Genomic DNA, 19,609 nt, shown 5'->3' on the forward strand with positions numbered 1-19,609 from the left:
CCAGCGCTGGGTGTAGAAAGGAGTAAAGCCAATTTGCTGAGACATACTCTGTCGACCTTTCATCATAACTGGGGCTTTTTTCTTTTAGATTAAGTCTAGTGAGCAGAACCGGGCTGCCTGTCAGCCCGCTAAGCCCCCCTCTTCCTCCTCCACTGTTTAACAATCTCCTTTCGCACTCAGCCTCAAAGCTGCTCCAACTTTCTACAGCTACGATGGGAGCAATCACGCATTCTGACGCTGAAACAGCTTATTGCGCGGCCCCATTCTTCACAGGTTGCACGCACCAAAAGTTTAAAACCACTCGCTGGTAGAGAGCCGCCCGCTTCCTCTGCGCACAAAACCCCATTCATCCCCGAATGTCCGAAAACTCCAATGTCGAGTTGGTTTCGGAGTCCAAATGTGCCAGAGCCACTTGTTTACTGCAGCAAACAAGGATACGGATACAAAGGAATTCATTTGAATTCTTTCGCGCGCCCTCAGCAGAGCTGCTTCATGATTATTTTATGTGATGGCGTCTTCCTCTCTCTCTCTCCCCCCTCGGAGTCAGTCGGCTGCACAGGTCAGCCAGTAAGTGACAAGGTATTTGGTGGTTTTGTGAACCTTCGCCAGGCTGATTGTTCGCTGCAAGTGTAGTGTAACTGAGCCGCTTGTAGCTCGCCGGAGTGTGGAAAATAAGATCGAGGACTACATTTTCCCCTCCCTCCCTCCCTCTTTGTGTCTCTTTTAGTTTTACAACGGCGTAAGACAGTAAAACAGATATCTGGCGCGGCCGCCGTGCTCCGTGGCCGCTGTCGCTCCTGCTCCATTTCGGTTCCACCTGACAGCGCGCTGCAGCGCTCCAGCGTTTACACTGCACCGGTCCGACCCGTGACCACTTGGAGCCGTCTATTATGCCATTAGCGCCCAGACGCTGGCCATACTGACTCCTCTGTTTCCACCCAGTTTATGAATGCGAGGCATCCCATCGCCTGCCAGCACGGGTCAGAAACTCAGCAGTGACACAAGGGCATATTCTGAGTGGGTTCTACTTTGACATCAGCGCCTTTCTAAACATTTGGAGGAGCTGAGCTGAACCGTGGCTGGTGATGGAGAAACTACAGGCAGACCTGTCCTTCTCTGTGTCCTCAAGTGGGATTTTAATAGTTTACTTTGTTATATTTATGCAGCATCACACACCTTAACTTCATGGAACTGAATCCATTCATTGAGAAAATCAGCAAATAGATTTCTTCATTGCGTGTAACAAAATAGTATGCTCTTTTATCCTATGACAGTCTTGGGAAGAGAACCCGCAACTTTTAGTTTTCCTCAGTGCCTTGCTCATTCTCCAGCATTTACTTTAGGCCATTGGGGAACGCGTGTGTGTCGCCCTCTGTTAGTTACTTATGGCGTAGTTCATACAGTAGGTGTGTTTTTCTACCCTTTAACTAAAAGGTCAAAGTGGATCCAGTGCCTTGTTCTTTTATTCCGCTGCTATTTATGTTTTTAGGGCTTTTAAGCAGGATTTCACGTGATGTTTGTGTTGATGTACTGGTGCTATGATTGCGGTTTATGGAGGTAAAATGATTTTCTACAACTTCAAAAACAAGGCAGAGAGAAACAGAGGCAAAGCCTCCTTAAAGCCCTCCGGGAGACGCTCGTAAGACACCGGGGGGAAGAAAACAATCGCTAATATTAGGAAGAGAGGAGGGACACACACACACACACACACAGGCGCTCACACACAAAGAACAAGAAAAAAAGCCTTGAGTTTGTTTATGTGCACATAATGTGAGTCTGTGCGCCCCGGTGAAGCGCCGCAAATGGGAGAAGTATGCGTGGGTTTCTCAGGTAACAGGATTACGTGGGCACATAATTGATCCATTTGGGGGAAAAATGACAGGGCTCTAAAGAGGCCTCGGCTTTGGAAATGGAGTTTATGAAACAGGCATTCGTAAATTCAAAAGAATCAATATGTCAATTTTATTACATCTCGGGGCCAGATGGGCATTAAAGGCACAGCTCATCCTTCTGCCTCCCAACCCCTCGCTCTCTCCGTTCTGTCACCTCCTTCGCAGGGTCTCTCTATCACTCCCATCCTGTCTCATTTCTTTCCATCACGTTCTCTCTGATTCCCCCCATTGTCCCCCTTTTTTTCCCTCTCTGTGCCGGTGATGTATGCTAAAAGTCTGTCGCTGTTCATCTGCGTGTTTTATTGTTTCTCCTCTAATCTGCACATCTCTCCTGCTGCTGTTCGTCCACTAAATTCTTGATTATTTTTCATTTTTAAATCTCAAAAAAAAGGCATATGTTCTCACATTTGCTTTGCAAAAGAATAACAAAGGTCCACCGCGTGCATCACAGTGAGTCATAGGCAGTAAAGCCTAAACTCAAGCAGATTTGTGGCGTCCTACGTTTGCGTCATTGTTATCGAGACGCTCGGGTTTAAACGTGCAGATCGTCGTCCTGGTCTGTTCCTTGTTGTCTTTGCTCTGCTTTTTCTCACTCTGTCCCCAGCTGCATGTGTGACAAAGGTCTCCCACCATGACTCACTGCCATTTTGCCTCCATGTGTTATCTTTCTGTCTCTTCCTCCCTAATTCCTCGTCTCCTCTCCTATGTTTATCGAGCTTTATCTTCCTATGTCTCTCCATTCGCGAGTCAAAGGTCCTCAGTGGCCATTTTCTACGTTTCCTCCGTAAACGTCTTTGTAAGTATGAATTTGTAGCCGAGGAAGCCGTGGATGTTTGTGTGTGTGTGTGTGTGTGGGTGTCAGAAGTATCAAATATCCCTGTCGAAGCGAATGCATCAGCTGAAATATGTTTGTCAATGCAGCTGTTGACTCAACACTATTATTCTTAAGAAGGAGCCATTTAGAACGAGCAATAAACGCTTTCAAAGCTCGGCCAATAGTCGGGCTTTTAAAAGGCAAAAACAGGGAGGAGGGGGCAGATTAAGCATTCTGCATTTCCCTCACTAAAATATTCACGTTCCATTTAAATACAACGGCATCGCAGGCAAGATTTAATTACCATCCAGTGCTATAATGCAAATGAATAATGCAGCAAAGACTGATGCAAACGGATAGAAATATAAGACCCCAGCGCTGGATACGTCAAGGGGAATGAGGGAGAAACGTGTGGGGAGGCAAAGGAACGGGAAGGAAAGTTAGAAAAAATCCCTCTTGATGCTCACTCTGTAGTCGCGTTTATGAAAAGACAGAAGGAATTGGACGGAACAGAGGGGGAAAAGGAGGAAGCACAATTACAAGGCCCGGCTTCTTCGGCGCCTGCCAGGATTTTCCCTCTCCCATTCCACTAGTTCATTTTTGGAGTAAGTAAATAATAAGAAGTTGGTGATGCTTGCATTTTTAATTCCACCCCCTCCCCTCCCTGCACTTTTTTTGTTCAGTTCACTGACTGACATCTGCTATCAATGCTAAGCAGGTGTTCCCGTGCAAACAGACGTGCCCCTGTTTGTGTTTCGCCGTCCCCGCCACCGTGCACCCAAATGAGCAACGTGATTAAGAATCCTGTAAATTTTTGAAAGGAAACGGATGGCTGCCCGGCTAGAACGTAATTACACCGCCGCCGACATCCGCAGCTCACCGCTGCAGCAGCCAGAGCCAAAGCAACAGCAGAGAATTAATAATATATAATGGCATCTTTCCTTGTAATTCATAAATGAAATAAAATGAAGGAGGAGTAACTGCTGATAAGTTTTTTTTCTTTCCCTCTCTCTTAGAGGGGGGGGGGGTAATTTTCAGAAATTGAGTCGAGACGATCATCTTCCACGATGCGTTAACACATCCGTGTGTGTGTGTGTGTGTGTGTGTGTGTGTGTGTAAGCAGGGAAGACCTTCCTTCCTCCTCCTTTTACTTTCGGCTGCTTTTTCCTCCTTTTTAGCTCATTTATTTACTAAATGAGGTCTCTGCATTTGCTCCCTCACTCTTTCGCGCCCGCTCCCTGTTTTGTCATTAGCCGCGTTCACTTTGCTGTATGATCACACATGCGTCGGCAATGGACAATTAGCTATGACATCTCTTGTGGCAGCTAACTTCCTTCCTCTTGGACTTCAAAGGCCGTCGGCGCATTAGGTTCGACGTCCCTCGCTCATTTTAATGTGTGTGTGAGCTCTTTCTCTACTGTGATACCTTCTTAATGGCACAAAGATGTTGAATTTCATCAAGAAATTAGGCCCCAATCAATGGAGAAGTGTCAGGAAAGGGAGGCTGAAAACAGGAGAGGTGAGCTGGGAGACGAGGCTGAGATGTTGTGAGGAGGAGGTGCAGATGTTAACCTCTGGGGAGGAGGAACGAGGTGAAGGGAGTGAAGCACTGAAGAATCCGTCGACGCCGATTCTGACAGAACCCTCCTTTGGACCTCATGTGAGCGGCATTTTGTAGCGGCCGACACATTGATTCATGATAGGAACCTGCTCCGAGCGCGAAGGGACGCTGTCAAACATGTGCTGCGACCGCGACGCGCCGCGCCGCGCTCCACCTGCACACTGGGATTTGTAGAGTTACCGCCGCCTCGTAATGCACTTTTCACCCAATTTATATCCATTTCTCAGTCCGCGCGTCGGTTCCGGCGCCTCGGCGGCCGTCGCCTCCCACTGCAGCTATTGATAGCGGCCGGCGGACATTGTTTGGACAGCGAAAGGTGCGCCTCCCTGTAAACCGGGCCTGCAGAAGGGAGGCGACACTCATCTCCTGTCCCTTCTAATCAGAGCCAGAGATAGTTGCATCCTCCCTTTCGGATACACAATAATTACCCTTCTGTGTGAACGCTGGGGCTTCACTCTGAGACGGGGAGGGACAGACGCTGACAATTATATTAGGGATGTGTGTGTTTGCTTTCCAGCGCTGCCTTGTCGCTACCTTTCCCCTCGCCACAGCTGAAAGAGTTAGTCCGGAGCTCATGATATGAAATAATAAGGCGCAGCTATGTGTGCAGGACAGAAATTGTTTTTGTCCCTTTGCTTTCTGCGTGGAGAACCGCTGTGGCAGAGATCAGTGGGCTGACTGTACAGTGTGTGTCGCTCAGTGGGAGGAACAGAGCAATAACTCAGCTGGGGTGAGAGGGAATGCTAAAGATGTGAACATTTCTACATGAATTTACTGCAGTTCCACAAAATAATGGGCCACTTACTCGCCTCGTTGCAGAGCTTTCAAACACACCTCAAGGCCTTTGTGGCAGATGTGGCTCGGGTTGAGTCAGTCGGCCGCAGATGGAGACGGATCCTTTTGCCCGAATGCCATGTTCAAGGTCAATAGCGGCCTTTAATTAGAATGTTATCTGCTCCATAGTGCAATATATGTTGATTACTTATTACCCACAATGTTTTAGCATCTCCTGTCTGGTAGTAAAAAGAGGGTTTACTGAGTGAATTGAATGTGTAGCGTAGCTGTTGTGCTAGCGAGCTGCGGCGGGTGTTAGCGGTTAGCGCGCGCGGCTAATGAATGAACAGGACCGTGTTGTCTCTGCGCTGACCTGACATCATACGCTTGCACACAGAGAACTGTTGGAGCCCATAGAGGCTCCTGTATAATAGTATCAACAGTTCAAGCGGTGTCAGCGCCGCGTTGCTGAGGGAGGGAGACAGCGCGAGTCTGTCTCGGTTATCACTGTCTACGCTTGTCATCGTGTGCAGGCGACGTTGTCCTCCTCCAGCTGCTGGGAGATGATTCGGGTCAGCGCGGGCTGCTGGGCGGTGGGGGGGCGGTTGGGGGGGGGGGTGAACCGACGAATCAAGAGGCCGATTGTGTCTGGTGCCAGTCGCTCGTAATTAAGAGTGAGCCCGGGGTTGGGGGGGGGTGCACACACACCGTTACACACTCGCAGACGTAAAATCACAATCATAAATACACACGTATACGCGGACGTTCACGCGCACACTTGAGCCCGACGCGCTATACAGAGCAGCTCACCTGAAAATAATCGCTGCGAGGGGCAGCGGCGGATGCAAATGAGGCCGGAGGTTAGCGTGGGAAAAGTGGAGCAGCGGAGCCTGGGACTAGGTGATCCTGCAGGCGGGGGGCCGGCCTCAGGAGGGGCCTTTGTTTGCAGCCTCCGACCCAGTGTGCACCTCCTCCTCCCTTTGCTTCTTCTCCTCACCCCCCCCCCCCCCCTAATTTCTATCACCTCCCAGTCCAGGGCAGGAGGAGGGGGGGGGGGGGGGAGTGATATACGCTCTGTTTAACAAAGACGCTCTTCTTCGTCAGTCGGTTCGAGGTTTTATTGACAAGAAAATGCATGATTCTTCAAATCTTCTAGAAGAGGGCAAGAAAATGTGATGCTTGTCAGTTGAGGTTTGCACCAATATTAATAATTTCTTTTCTTCTTTTTCTTTTCCGGTCCATCACCTGCTCCTCTTCACTCCCAAACAGGTAAGAGTTCAAACTCCACCTCTTTACACGTGCATGTGTTTGTAGCCCCTCCCTCCACGCGCCAGTCATCTGATAAGCCATCATCTCTATAACACACACACACACACACACACACACACACGCACACAACCTGCCGTCTACAGCCCAAGCACCGATGAATTCTTAAGCCGTAACGAAGAGGGAAATGTTGCTTTGTGAACAACACGTTCTCATAAATATTCAACGAGCCGAATATGAGTGGAGCTGTAAAAACGCATGTATAAGGGGGTAAAAAAATGAAAAAAAAACTCTCCAAACAAGACGCTTCGCGGTGGCGTAAATGCAAAAGCGCGGCTGCAACCTGTTTGACAGCGCGGCGGTGGATTCTGTTCACACCGTCCTCCAGACACCCGGCCCGTGTAATACCTCTCTCTCTTAATTATTATTTATTGGCACCACCTCTGGCTCCCCTCGCCTCTGCTCGGCCTCCTCTGTCCCCTTTATCGCCTTTCTAAATAATTTCTACAAACGAGGAGCTTTTCCGTGCCGCGGACGAGCGTGCGCGTGCGCTCGGCTTTCACTCATCAAAGTTTAATCGAAGCCCGCGTTTTAGTTTTGTTGAATAAAGCACACTTAAAAAATGTAGATGCAAATTATTTTGCATTATTCATGCATTCTCCCGGTCCTTGTAGATTTAAACATTTCCGAGGCCACCTTGATTCAAGTAATTACCTAGACCTCAGCCGGCTCAGTCATGAATAAGGTATTTCCTACAAGCAGAGTATGCGCCTGATGAGCTTTTAAAGTGGCTCTACACCCAACTTGTGTATTGCTTCTCGTGCATGAGTGACTAGAACATGCATTGCAATCGCTCTCAGGTGGCGGCGGTGGTGGTGGTGGTGTGGGGGGTGGGGGGGCAGGGCTGGCAGGAGCAGCCAAGAGTGACAGCACTCTCACTTTCATGCACTGGGGGCCTTCAGGTCTCTATCTGCCGCCTCCTTTGTCTCAGTCCCGCCCTTTGCTTTGGACCGTGTCACTGCAACGCTCGCACAAAACCCGAAGCGCAACAACTTTATTACTGAAAAAAAAAAAAAAACACTAGACTGAAGTTCCCTTTTTTTATGCATTTCCATTTGTGTCCTATTAGACGGGTCTGCTCCTGATTATCTCATTAATAAGTGGCATTAAAAGATTTAGCTGGGTTCAAAAAGTAGCCACGAGTGGAATCAAAGGAGAAAACAGGAGTTCAACAATCACATTTTCAGCTGCAGTGTGAATGGAGCCCCTCTAACTCCCCCCTCCCTCCCTCCCTCCCTTCTGTGCCCTTGGCTCTTTGTATCTTTATCTATTTCAGTCTGAAGGATCCCAAAGTGTTTCAGATCTGAGCAGCCTAATATCCACCTTTAAGCCGGCAGCTTTGAAATCTCTTTCTGACATAACAAGGGAGCGCAGCTTTTCCCCACTTTACCTGAGTGCCAGTGAAGATCCTTGTAAATCGCACCTGGCTTTGCTGGGCAAACACCCCCCCCCTCCATTCTCTCCGGTAACACCCGCCGGCACGAGGAGGTTCGCTTCAAGATCTGCTTCGCCTTTTGCTGTAAATTGCTGCGTATCGGCCGCCCTCAACCATTTACCGACGACGCATTAACATTTTGCAGAATCTCACACTGTACGGCTCAGGTGATAATTACTTTCTGCAATTTACTCCTAGTGTTTCCGAGTGAAAACCTCTTGGTGTCCACTTTTAAAGACAGTCACCTTCACAGAAAGCTCCTTATTCATGCAAAGCTGTTGTTTTCACAAGGAGACTTACATCAAGTGTGTGTTGTTACACCTTCAACTGTCAGCAGTGACCTCACCTTCAGTCAAGACAAAGACGAGGAGCATCGATCCTCAGATCAAAGCCGCTCAGATGACATTCGACACCCTCTGGATGCTTCCTGTAATATCACATGCAGGGCCGTGTTTTGTTTAAACATCAAAAATTCAAATGTTAAACCGTAACCGGAGTCTAAAGAGTGACCCTAAGACAAACGCGTGTTGTTGTGCAGGAACGGGGAAGGAGAATAATGCGGCTGTGGCCCCATGAGCAGGGGAGGAAAAACAAAGTAGTTGACTCGGTGACTCCATCATCTTTACTACCCAGCAGAAGAATTAATATTTAAACATTCTAATAATGTAGCTCGCCTTGCATGCACTTTTAAGAAAAGCAACAATATTTTTCACCTGGGGTAACACAATGATTTTTCTTCCCGCTGTGCACAATTTCCTTTTCTGATGATCTCCTTCAAGCGTCCCACCTCCACGCCGCAGCCCGGCGCGCATCCCCCAAACCCGGTTTGTTATTTCCCCACGAATAAATAAAAAAAGTGGAAAAGGAAGAAGGAAAAATATTCATGCAGATAAATATTGAAATGAATTTTCCCTGTATATGAGCGGAGAGAGTCGAGGCCTCGGCTCCAGGAATGCACAATGCGTTCCCTCGAGGAGCAGGCGGTGATTCATAAAATCGAACCTGTTTGAAGGAGGAGAGAAACAGCAGCATTATGCAGGACAAACTTGTGCTTTTCAAATGTTTTGTTTGTTTTTGGACATCTGCCGTGGATCTGCTGTGGCTTTTGCCCTTTCATATCAGCAACTTAAGCTTCTCTGCTGCACTGTTCTCTGAGCTTCAGTGAATTTAACTCCTGGCGTTTATCGGCCTTAAATTGCAAATGTTTCCTCCGGATCCTCTGGAACCAAACACCTCTAAGACGACCGATGCTCCACTCGTATTAGAAGCTCAGTAGCATTAATTAATATGTTTTAAACAAATTTCAACCTGAAACCAGTGGGGGGGCACTGGCTGGTTGATACCTGATATTTACTGCGTGCAGTAATATGTCAGCAGCCAGCTTATATTACAGCTTGAGTGCTGGATCCAACAAAAAAGGTCGAAGCGAGGTCAAGGGGTGAAAGGTCAAGATTTTGAAAAGCCATTAAATGTGACGCCACATATCTTTGTTAATGATTAGCGGGTTTATCCATTGGCCGAGCCGTTTTCACACGTCCTACTGTCCTCAGCCGGTCGTTTCCCCTTATACATGCTAATGCTGGTTATCTGCTAATTAAAGCTTATTTTGACACTTTAACTGGGATCTGTTTTATAATAGCAGAGCCTTCGCTCAGCGCGTTTCCCATCGCTTTAACGCGAGCACAGTCAGCTGCAGATGCACCTCGCGCTACTGCAGCTATTAGCATCAAAGGTGTAGGTAACCGTTGGCTCCCGGGGGAGAAATCCAAACAAATACGCGCTGAAAAGGAGGGAAATTAGCCAGTTCGACTTATTCTCAAAGGCGTCGGGGTTGAATATTTTCCAGCAGTGTGTTTGAGTGAGCGCCTGTGAACGGGCCCTGTCGAGCCAAATGCATTACAGATGCCTTAAGGTTTTGTAATTGATCATGAAAATGAATTGCCAAGCGGCCGAGGCTAAATTGAATGACATAAATAAGAGTTATGCATTAAGCCTCAGTCCCTGGATCTGTTTGTGTGTAGCTGAACGCTGGCGGCTCGGGATCGGGAGGTGAGGAGGATCCTTCATAGATCACAATGGCATTTATTCCATCGCCGCTCATCTCGCAGTGCACACACCTCGTCTGGAAGCCGAGCGCTCTTAAAAGATCATGTTGTAAGCTGATGTCGACATCTTATGCAAGGTGCCTCGCTGAGGGAAGAATAGTTTGTCTTTTGCCGCGGGGCAGAGATTAAAGTCGATGCTAAGGTGTAGCGGCACCTTTGTGTTGATAAAGACTCTTTCCCTTTGATACATGGTGTAACCGAGTGAAATCCAACAAGCTCATTGCTAAACGGTGCAGAGTGGGACTGAGGCCGATTCCCATCCGCACCCACAGGTTTGGGAGTTTTGGTGGGGAGTGATAGAGTGCTATCAGATGTGAGTTTTAATGAACGCGGCACCGTCAGGACCTGAGGGCAACTGGAACGCGGCCGGCGGTTTTAAATGGAGGGTGACAGGGTGAATGGCAGTTCATGTAGTTCACAGCGGAGGAGAAAAGAGAGGTTTTAGCACCGGCAGACACTGTGCCAAATGGGTTCAGCTGCTTTGGATTTCGTCTGCTCCTCGAGCCACTTTCTGCTCAAAGCTGCGGCGGCGCAAGTTCAGAAGCGCACGGAGGTGAGGAAGGAAAGGAAGCGGTGCGAGGACAGAGGGAAACAACAGGTTTCGAGTGGAAACGCTGAAATCAGGAAAGATGTCACCACAGATTCACAGTAATGCAGTTTGCCTGTGACAATAGCACCAGTGAAGTGTGTGATTATGCGCGTGGTTTTTATTTAACCCCCCTGGGACGCCCCCTCCCGCTCCTACCTCTCCTCTTCAATTCCCCTCCACCACCGCCACCCCCCCCCCCCCCCCTCTCCCAGGAATAAAGCCTGACACTGCGTCCAGGAATCACCTTTTTAAACCTTAATTGATTCCCTTTAAAAGAGGCCTGCGCTGCCATGCCGCATTAAAGCCCGGGAGACGGCCCTCATGTCAGATTGGCCTGCTGCTCTGCATTTGTCCCACCACCATCACAGAGGCTGCTGCCGTTGTCGGCCCGGGACGTTAGTGCGGGAGGAATTCAGTCTAGACTGGAGAGCAGAGGGGGATTTAGCATTGTGAAGGTTGGAGCAGCTGACTTTCACCAATTAGATTAAACCCCTGGCTAATTTAAGCTACCTCTCCGCACACTTCAGCTCCCATAGTGTCCAGTCGTTTGTTCTTGTATATACGCGCCCAGCCTGCTTACGAACAGCAATAGGAACATCACTGCTCGTCCAACTCTGGTAATAAATTTAAGGTTCCCCCCATGAGGAAGTCGTAGATCTTCCCCTCACTGCCATAAAGTGCACAATACAACACTGCAACGTGTCGGGACCCATCTGGTCTGAATCAGTCTCCCAGGTGTGACCATGGGACTCGGACCCGTCGGCCCACCTCGGCTACGGGTCGGTCCTGTGCAGACGACCCGGCACCAGAAGCAGTTGGCTGTTGGAAGCTGCTAGCTCCTCTTTAGCGCAGCGTTCAGTGGAGAAGCTGATGCTGTGACTTTTCCATCGGGACCAGAATAAAACAACCCACAACAACAAAAGAACTTCCAGATTTTTTTGGGCCGCTCCAGATTACATGGACCAAAATATCAACGCGAACTACGACCTTGGCAGTTTCCTAAAACAAGCTGTGGAGATATTTAAGTCCCTCAGTCCACCCTGCCCGGCCCGCAGGGACGTGACCGTGGAGCCAACCTCCTCCCAGCATCGCGGCCCTTCCAGCCTCAGCAGCGGCCGCGACGCGCTTGCTCTTTTTTAGAGGTGTTTGAGGCTGAAGAGCAGGGGCAGGTTGTTTTTCCTCCTGTCTGGGAAAAGGGGGGAGGACGGAGCGGGGGGAGGGAGGGAACACTCTGCATGACAATACCTACATCTGTCTGCTGTTTTGTTCTTTGTCATATCAGGGGCTGTCTTTGTATCGGAGCGCTGTCGTGGTAACAGGAGGTTAGAGGTACGACGTAGTGGGGGGACGGGGGTGGGGGTGGAGGTTATCAAGAGGGAGACTTGTGACTCGAACGCGCCTGTGACACAGCTTTTGTTGTGCTTGGATATTTGATCCTCTTAGCAGTTTGCCATGCATACGCCCCCTTTGTACCCTCCACCACTATTACCACTGCCTTTAACACACACACACACACACACACACACACACACACACACACACACACACACACACACACACACACACACTCTGCCACTTCCATTCCAACTCTCCCATAATCTCCTTTGTTTGTTTTTTGCCCTTTTTACTTTCGGTTCTCTCACCAGTTTGTCTCTGAGCAAATGATCCCGCGTGTTTGTTTTAAGCGCTGCTAGTGCGCCAGACGGGTGGGGTTTCCCACGTTGCGGAGAAGTGACGCTTAATGACTTTTCGGCCATAGTCTTCAGGTAAAACCGAACCTCTCGCCATCGCTTTCATGAGCACATGTCTTCACTGTTATTTGACTCGTAAATAATAGTCTTTCCTTCGTAGGTGGAACCCTTATTGCCATCAATTTGCACAGTTGTTTAAAGAGCAGGAAAAGTTTATAACCCAGCCTTTATTCTGTCTTCCTGCCCTTCTTCTCACACATTCAGAAGGAACAAAGTTGAGGCAGCAGGCCTCTGGAGAGACCATTACAGGCCCTTTATTGTTTCTGCACTGAGGTCATCCTTCTGCTCAGTGCAGTCGAAACAAAGGCCAAGGGTTTATTGCAGGCTCAACTGTGTGAAAGGAAACGCGCCGCGGCATTGTTTGATTCCCAGAGATAGTCGGCAGCCATCCCCGCCGCTTCCTACCATATTATTACTATCAAGCAGGTTTGTTTGCGTCTGAGCACAAAGATAGAGGTTTGTTTAGTTGCGATTCCTTCGCGTGCGTCTGCTGGAACGTCCCTCGAAGCGCTCGGCGCCCGCGAGCGCCGCGGTGGAGGTGTCGAGCGTGACAGCTCGCGCGTGTTGGGATGTCGTCGCCGCTTTCTCCTGACGCGCTGACGGGCAAGTGGGTGAAGGGCAAAAAGCACACAGGAGTCGTGTCACGCGGCCTTTTTCGGCACCTTTTCGCCAAAATCAACCCAGCGCTTGGGCTCCGCTGACAGTGTTTCTACATCCGTCAAGTCACTTACTGTCGGCATCTTTTGCCTCTTTGAGAACACGTCAGACAATGAATGGCTGTGAATACAACTTGACCTTTTTCCACTACAATATTAAACAGCATCTCCACTCTGATCAGACTGAGTAATGAAGGCTGCTCAGGCTCCATTGCTGTGGTCACAGTGTCAGCCCCTTTGTTTTTGATTCTGTGACCTTGGTAATTGTGATGGTAATTACAATAAGTGGCCATTATATTTCAAGGTGCAGCGACCTTCATTATCCAAATCAATTTGAGTCACTATCAATTTGATAATACCCTAAATGTGTGGCTGCACGGAAGATGCACACTCTGCACGGCTGTCGTCTGCCATATAATGGAATGCCGTTATTGAGATTGAGCCGGCCCTGTCTTGTCCACGCCCGTAATCAATATTAACAGCTTGTAAAAAAAAAAAAAAAAGTGCAGCAAAAGATTAGCCTCAAACGAATGGAAAGAGATACTTAAACAAAGTGCAGCGGACGGAGCCCCGGAGGAGGAGGTCGCAGTGTTTGCGTCCTGCTAAAGTTGTCCTGGTGGTTTGTGGGTTTCAGGAAGCACAGATGAAACGGATCCGTTTGCACCGAGGCTGGTGATGGATGCTTCTCAGTAGGAGGGGTCGGTTGTCAATAGAATGCCTACCCAGGTATTCAGTAACGAAGGCTTCCTGATCTTCATCCGATCGCGTCCTGGAAGAATCCCCGTGTTTTATCGTTCGCAGCAGCCTGGCTGTGGATGCGCATTCATGTCTTTAGCTGCATTAAGGGAGCGACAGCGGGGACTTGGCTCGCCATCGCCGTCCACCTGGTTTCCCTGTGACCTCAGCCTGAGACGCACGGGGGCCCGTCTCCCGTCTCCCGTCTGCGCAGATCGCAGCCCGACACATCGGGACGCTTTACAAGCCTTTAAAAGCCACGTGAAAATACACCTCACCGAGAGCGGGGCTGTTAAATTCTGCACCTGTGTTGCGTTGCAGAAAAAAAGTGCAAGACAGGCACTTCTCCTGGCCTTGTCCAGCAGCAATGTTCGCAGCTTATTAATAAAAAACAGACAATTGTTTGGCAGTTGCTTTGATGTATGTGCCTATTCGCCGGGTTTTGCCCGTCTGTCTCACAACACAGGAGAGAGATTGTTTCCCTCAAACTGACCTCCCCCACGGTCTCCCAGCTGAAGCGGCTCCGCCGGCCCCGGGCATGATTTGCAATGTACCTGACATAATTTACCATCCAGGCCGGTCATATTTCAAACAACGACGACAAACCATATTGAATGAACTGCCAATATAATTAATTGCAATCGCGATTATGCAGAAATTGTTTGCTCCCTTAACCCGTTAGTGCATTTAAAGAGATGCTTTTGTGTTCCAAAGGTCAGTCCTTATCCGCTTGATTAGATCGGAGAAGTCTTTAAAAGGTAAAATAATCAGTAGCTGGAAACACACAGTGGAGATTATCTGCAGCCTCGACAGAATTTACAGGGAACCGAGACATCACAGGCGGCAGCGGCGAGGAATGCGAAGGCCACCGAATCTGCAGATTCAAAAATCACTCCTGACGGTTCGTGAGCCTGTTGTTCTCACTTAGATTACAGCGCCGAGTCAAAAAGCGAAAAAAAAAACCCAAAAAAACCAAAAAAAACAGCAATTATTTCGGTGACCTCATTGTCATCCGCTGGAAAAATGTGTAATTAGCGCGTGTTTACAAGTCTGGCACACCTGCAGCTCATCTTTCGCTGTAATGTTTGCCTTCAAGAAGCCGGGCGGCTGCCAGCCGCCGTCACTGGCTGTCACCGCCGCCGTAGAGGAGAGAGCATCGCTGTGTTCCATTCTTCCAGAAAGCTCTGACTGGCTTAATGCCTCTGTCGCCGCGCATGTGAAGAAATGGGCATTTACATGGGTATACAATAGAGACTACATTACTTACACAGTAGCCTCATTATATCCCCAACGCCTACCTTCTGCCCCGCACTGGTTTACTCACTACTAGCTCTTATTGTTGGGGTATAATGGCGCTTGGGCATTTCTGAAATTCCCTCATTATTCAGCTTATTAAGGCTGCACCAACTTGATAATCGCGCCGCATTTCGTGTCAAAGGGGGCGACTGTGCTGATTTGCCACATTTGAAGGCTAGACAAGGCTCCCGGCTCAATCCTCCATGCATGCAGGCGGGATGAAATTGCTCTGTAAATGCGAGCGACGTGTAATGCTTTTTTTTTTTTTTTTTTTTTTTTTATTCCTTTCGCCCTGGCTGACACAATACGTGCTCCTCCCGGGAGTCAGACCCAAGGCGAAGTGCACCTGACAGATAACCCCGGTGATTGGGATGCCGTTCCAACGCACGGGCGATCCGAGAGAGAGAGAGAGAGAGAGAGAGAGAGAGAGAGAGAGCAGCTGTGAAACGCAGCACAGAAATCCAAATGTGAGGAAGTGACACGGCCGTGTCCTTACTCTGACACCGAACGCTCCATAGTTTCCGGGCTCAAACCTGAGGGGAGAGAGTCAGGCTGACAACGTATGCAGAGGAGATGCGAGTGGACGTGTGTCGAGCTGTCATTGAAATGTTGCCAGCGCTTGTTTATTCCCTTCTTTCCCGTTTCACAAGTTCACTCTTTTTTGCGATCAGGCGCGATCGTCCTACATTGACTTTGAGACAGAATAGGTGTGTCACATGCTCTGACGGCGAGTGTGACCCTGAACGTTACAGGGGAACGGACGCTGGCTCACACAAAGAATCACCTTTTTTATCCTCCTCCTCCTCCTCCTCTTCGTCTTCGCATGCGCTGTTTAATTACGATGTGAGGAGCCTAAGCGCTCGTCGGGCCGGAGCATCCTGTCTGTTGGTGAAGAATATTCAGAGGCCGCCTTGGGCTGGTCAAGACTGCATTCTGCTGTGACACGCTGTCATATAGAGGGAGGAGAGAAAAATCAATTGGCAATTAAATGATACACCTTGTGAAGATGACAAGAGACATTTGGTTGCGCAGGAAGAAGTGGGTAGTGAGGGGCTTTGTAATGAAGGCCTAATGACTATTCATAAGTGATTTTCAGTCTGCTGATCCACTCGACTGGGAAGCTCTGCCCTGGAGAGTCGGCGCTGTCACTTTCTCTTACCTCAAAAAGGCGCCGCAATCGACGGTGTAGGATGTGAGCGAGAAATTACCCAGAATTCTGCCCCGGGCGTGTCTCAGGTCACATGCAGGAGGATGGGAGCTTTTTTGGGGGGGACACACATCTGGCACACTATAGGTGCCACCGGAGGACAAAAAACTCTGAATCAGGGCTCTGGAAATGTGCAGGATTGACAGCGGTGGGTACCTTTTCACACGAGAGCGAGCGAGCGAGCGAGAGAGAGGGAGACAGTTTGGGGCTTTGTTCTTCTTCTCTGCTCGTATCCTGTTGGGGCTACAGAGCTAACTGAGCCATCTGCACAAGCTGGAGCTTAAATTCATGAGCTCGCCATGAACTATGGTCAATAGGTGATAAATCTGAGAGGCCTGCTTTGCAATAGAGCAGGGCTTTTAATGCGAGATCTCCGGGGATGGTTACAACAGGCCAGCTGACGACCTTTTACCCCATGTCATCAGGCCACCTCACGCAACCCCCCCCCCCCCCCCCCCCTTTTTTCAGCCTACTTGCAGCATCTCTGACCCTTGGTCTGATTTGTCCAGACTTCTATCGCTTCCACTGGTCTGATCCTCTGGTATCACTTTCCCTTCTTCAAGCAGCTGCCGTGTTTTGATACAACCAACAAATACCAAAAGACCCTGTATACATCCGCTGTTCAAACACGGCTTTATCTGGCTCTTATCGCCTCGTGCAGCTCACCTTATCTAAGGTAAATACAATAATGTGCTCATTAGGCTCTGCTTCATGGCTACTTGGCAGGCGTGTTTGCTCAGTAATAAGAGCTTGTCAGAAGCAGGCCAGGGCAGTGGAGTGGGGGAGTGTTTGTGTAAATGGAGGAGGCTAAAACCCAGAAATTATGCTTCCAGTGCAGCTCTGTGGCTCAGTAATTGAATAAGTCCCGAGTACCTGAGCAAGTCCACAGCCTCCGCGGCTTCTGTCTCCAAGCCAAGAGTCTATAGCTTATTTTCCATCGTTCTTTTTTTACACTCCCTGCAAGTGGCCCGTTGCCAAGACGCCTATTACATAATTAATCTGCATTGATCATCTGGTTAGCACATGAATCAAATGGCAGAATAATTGAGTCATGAAGTTTTTTAGGGCCCCGCTTCGCTCCGCGCGCCTCGGACGCAGAGGCTGTGGCAGCGGGAGTTCACCAGACAATGGCTTCACGTTTTGAACTCGAGGTGAGAAGTCAGTCTCGGGTCTTAATGAGGTTACGAGTCGAGTCTTTAAATTAGGGGAAGCTCAGAAGAATTAGCTTGGTCCAGATTGGATTGCTCCCCCGAGCGCTGTAAAGATTTAACTTTTATGCATCCATTTCGTCTCAAGAACGCGTGTGAAAACCAGGCCAGGTTTCCTCTCTTTATTTTGATTGTTCCAAGCTTTCAGCACATACGCTGGCAGCCATACATGTCGGCTTAAAAATGGAAACCTATATTGTCTCCTAACCTTTTATCACCCTTTTAATAGAATCATTTACTGGTGCAACATTAGGTCAAGAGTGAGAAATGTCCTCTTTACGTGACCCGGGTTGAGACGGGGACCTGGGTCGCATGTAATGCTTGGCAAAGCGAGTTGTGTGTGGCGAACGGCCCTCATCAGCAGAATATTCCGAGTTGCGTTCACTGCCACAACATTTAGTGGGAAATTTTAGAGATAGGTGCGGTGGAACGCTGTCCTGAAACAGAAGATGTTCGACTGCTGCAGTGAAACACATCAAATCAATAGGGTTCTGCCCCACTCTAACCGTCCGCTGGCTCAGGTTCAGTTGCTGTAGCAGCTAAGTAGTTTTAATTGCAGTAGCAGTCGTGGCATTACTACGAAGTTCTGACCCCGGCCACCTCCGCCCCAGCCTCCCATCCTCATCCCCACCCCAAGACACCAGCGCATCATTACGCGGTGGCATCTATTAGATACCGGCTTAATTAGGACCTGTACAGCACATTAGGCAAGGGGAGTAGCCAAGCTCAAATATTCATAAGCTTGAGTATATTTATGATCTGTGTGATGGTCCCTTATTGGAAGATTTCAGTGAGTGAGACCCCTGCTCCTCCGTCTCCTCCCACCTCTGCCTGTGCATTAGTGTTGTAGATCGGATGTAACAAATGCATGTTTTATAGCCGCTTATCACAAAATACCCCAAACCGAACAGTTTAGCAACTTGAAAAATGACTTTATAGACTCAATGACCTAGTTGCTTAATGTAAGAGATGCAACAAATTATCCTGAAATCAAGATTAGGACGTTAAACTAATCAGAGAGAGAGAACGTTTTGGTCTCATGCAGCTTGAACTTTTACCTGTTGAACTCTGATTGTTATTTTGTCTCACATACTTTATCTCCAGACACAGAGTGCAGCTCCGTCTCTCTACTGTAGTTCAAACAGCACAGATGAAGGGGAATATTTTTGGATATGATGAAGCACAAGGCTTTATGTCCTTAATTTCTCTTTTAGCGAGTACCGTGAGACCAACGTCATGCTATTTAAAGCGCACAGAGCGGGTACAGGTCTAAGAGGCAGTGAATGGCACTCCTGCCTCACAGAGAGCCCCCTTCGACCTCCTCCAGCCTCTTTGTGTTCGGGCTGAGGTATCGCTGTTGTCGAGAGTCCTTCCCTTTCGCTCTCATCCAGGCATCTCCTTTTTTTTCCATGTCTCGCCTTGGGAGAAACCACAAGGGTCATGTTTATTTAAAATACACAAAAAAAACACGCGGCTGTCCTTGTTCCTACACGTCTCCGCTCTCTTCTGAGTGTTGGTGGGGGGGGGGGGGTAAGGTAAAAGCAGAGAGAGGCTGCAATTAGGCATCATGCTCGACTTTTATCTGTCTTCGGTGGGTGGTGGCAGGAGGTGCAGAGGCTGTAATGAGTGCGGTTTCCGCTAATGGGACGAGTTGGACCTGCCTAAAAGTGATTACATTAACAGTGACCTCATGATATGTGTTTTTTCCCATTATCCATCCAGTTGGGCCTGGGCTGCAACATACCAGTGTCCCAGAGATTTTGTCATTGCTGGTGTAGCTCATCCATAGCAAAGCCCATGGGGAAAAAAGGGAGGAAAATACGAAAGCCCTTCCTTTAAGTCGCTTTAATACAGATTAGGAGGTAGGAAGGGACCATTTTTGCTGATCTCAACTGCAATACTCTCCTCCCTCTTCGTTCTCTTGGTCGAGGAGCAAAGAATAGCGCTCAGCTCACTGTTTCCCACTCAGGTGAGGGCAGGGGGAGCGGTGCTCACCTCTGGGGGTAATTGAGATTAAGTCGCCTTGGAGTTGCGTGGGAGAAAACAAGCGCTCCTCTAGCAGGGTGCAGCGGGGCTTTAGGGCGAGCCACAGTTGGAGCGCATTAGGAGCTTTATGTCGCTTTGCCGTGCGTTGCCAGAACAGTGTGTCAGACCAAGAGCGAGGGAGCGCTTAAAGGAGGGAGGGAGCGTTGAGTCATAT

General features: G+C 48.9%; 1 protein-coding gene across 3 annotated transcripts in view; it reads left to right on the forward strand.

Moving 5' to 3' along the window:
* Nucleotides 1–19,609, forward strand: part of zeb2b (zinc finger E-box binding homeobox 2b) — a 72,658-nt gene that overhangs the window by 14,137 nt on the left and 38,912 nt on the right. The window contains exon 1 of one of the 3 annotated variants that reach the window (XM_055506472.1): nucleotides 6,231–6,370. The exons of the other annotated variants lie outside the window; for them this stretch is intronic. The gene's annotated coding sequence lies outside the window, so the exon portion shown is untranslated. Of the gene's footprint in view, nucleotides 1–6,230; nucleotides 6,371–19,609 lie in introns of those variants that run through there. 3 annotated transcript variants of the gene reach the window in all.

The sequence above is a fragment of the Betta splendens genome, chromosome 2 (genome assembly GCF_900634795.4).
Source record: "Betta splendens chromosome 2, fBetSpl5.4, whole genome shotgun sequence".
NCBI classification, from domain to species: Eukaryota; Metazoa; Chordata; class Actinopteri; order Anabantiformes; family Osphronemidae; genus Betta; species Betta splendens.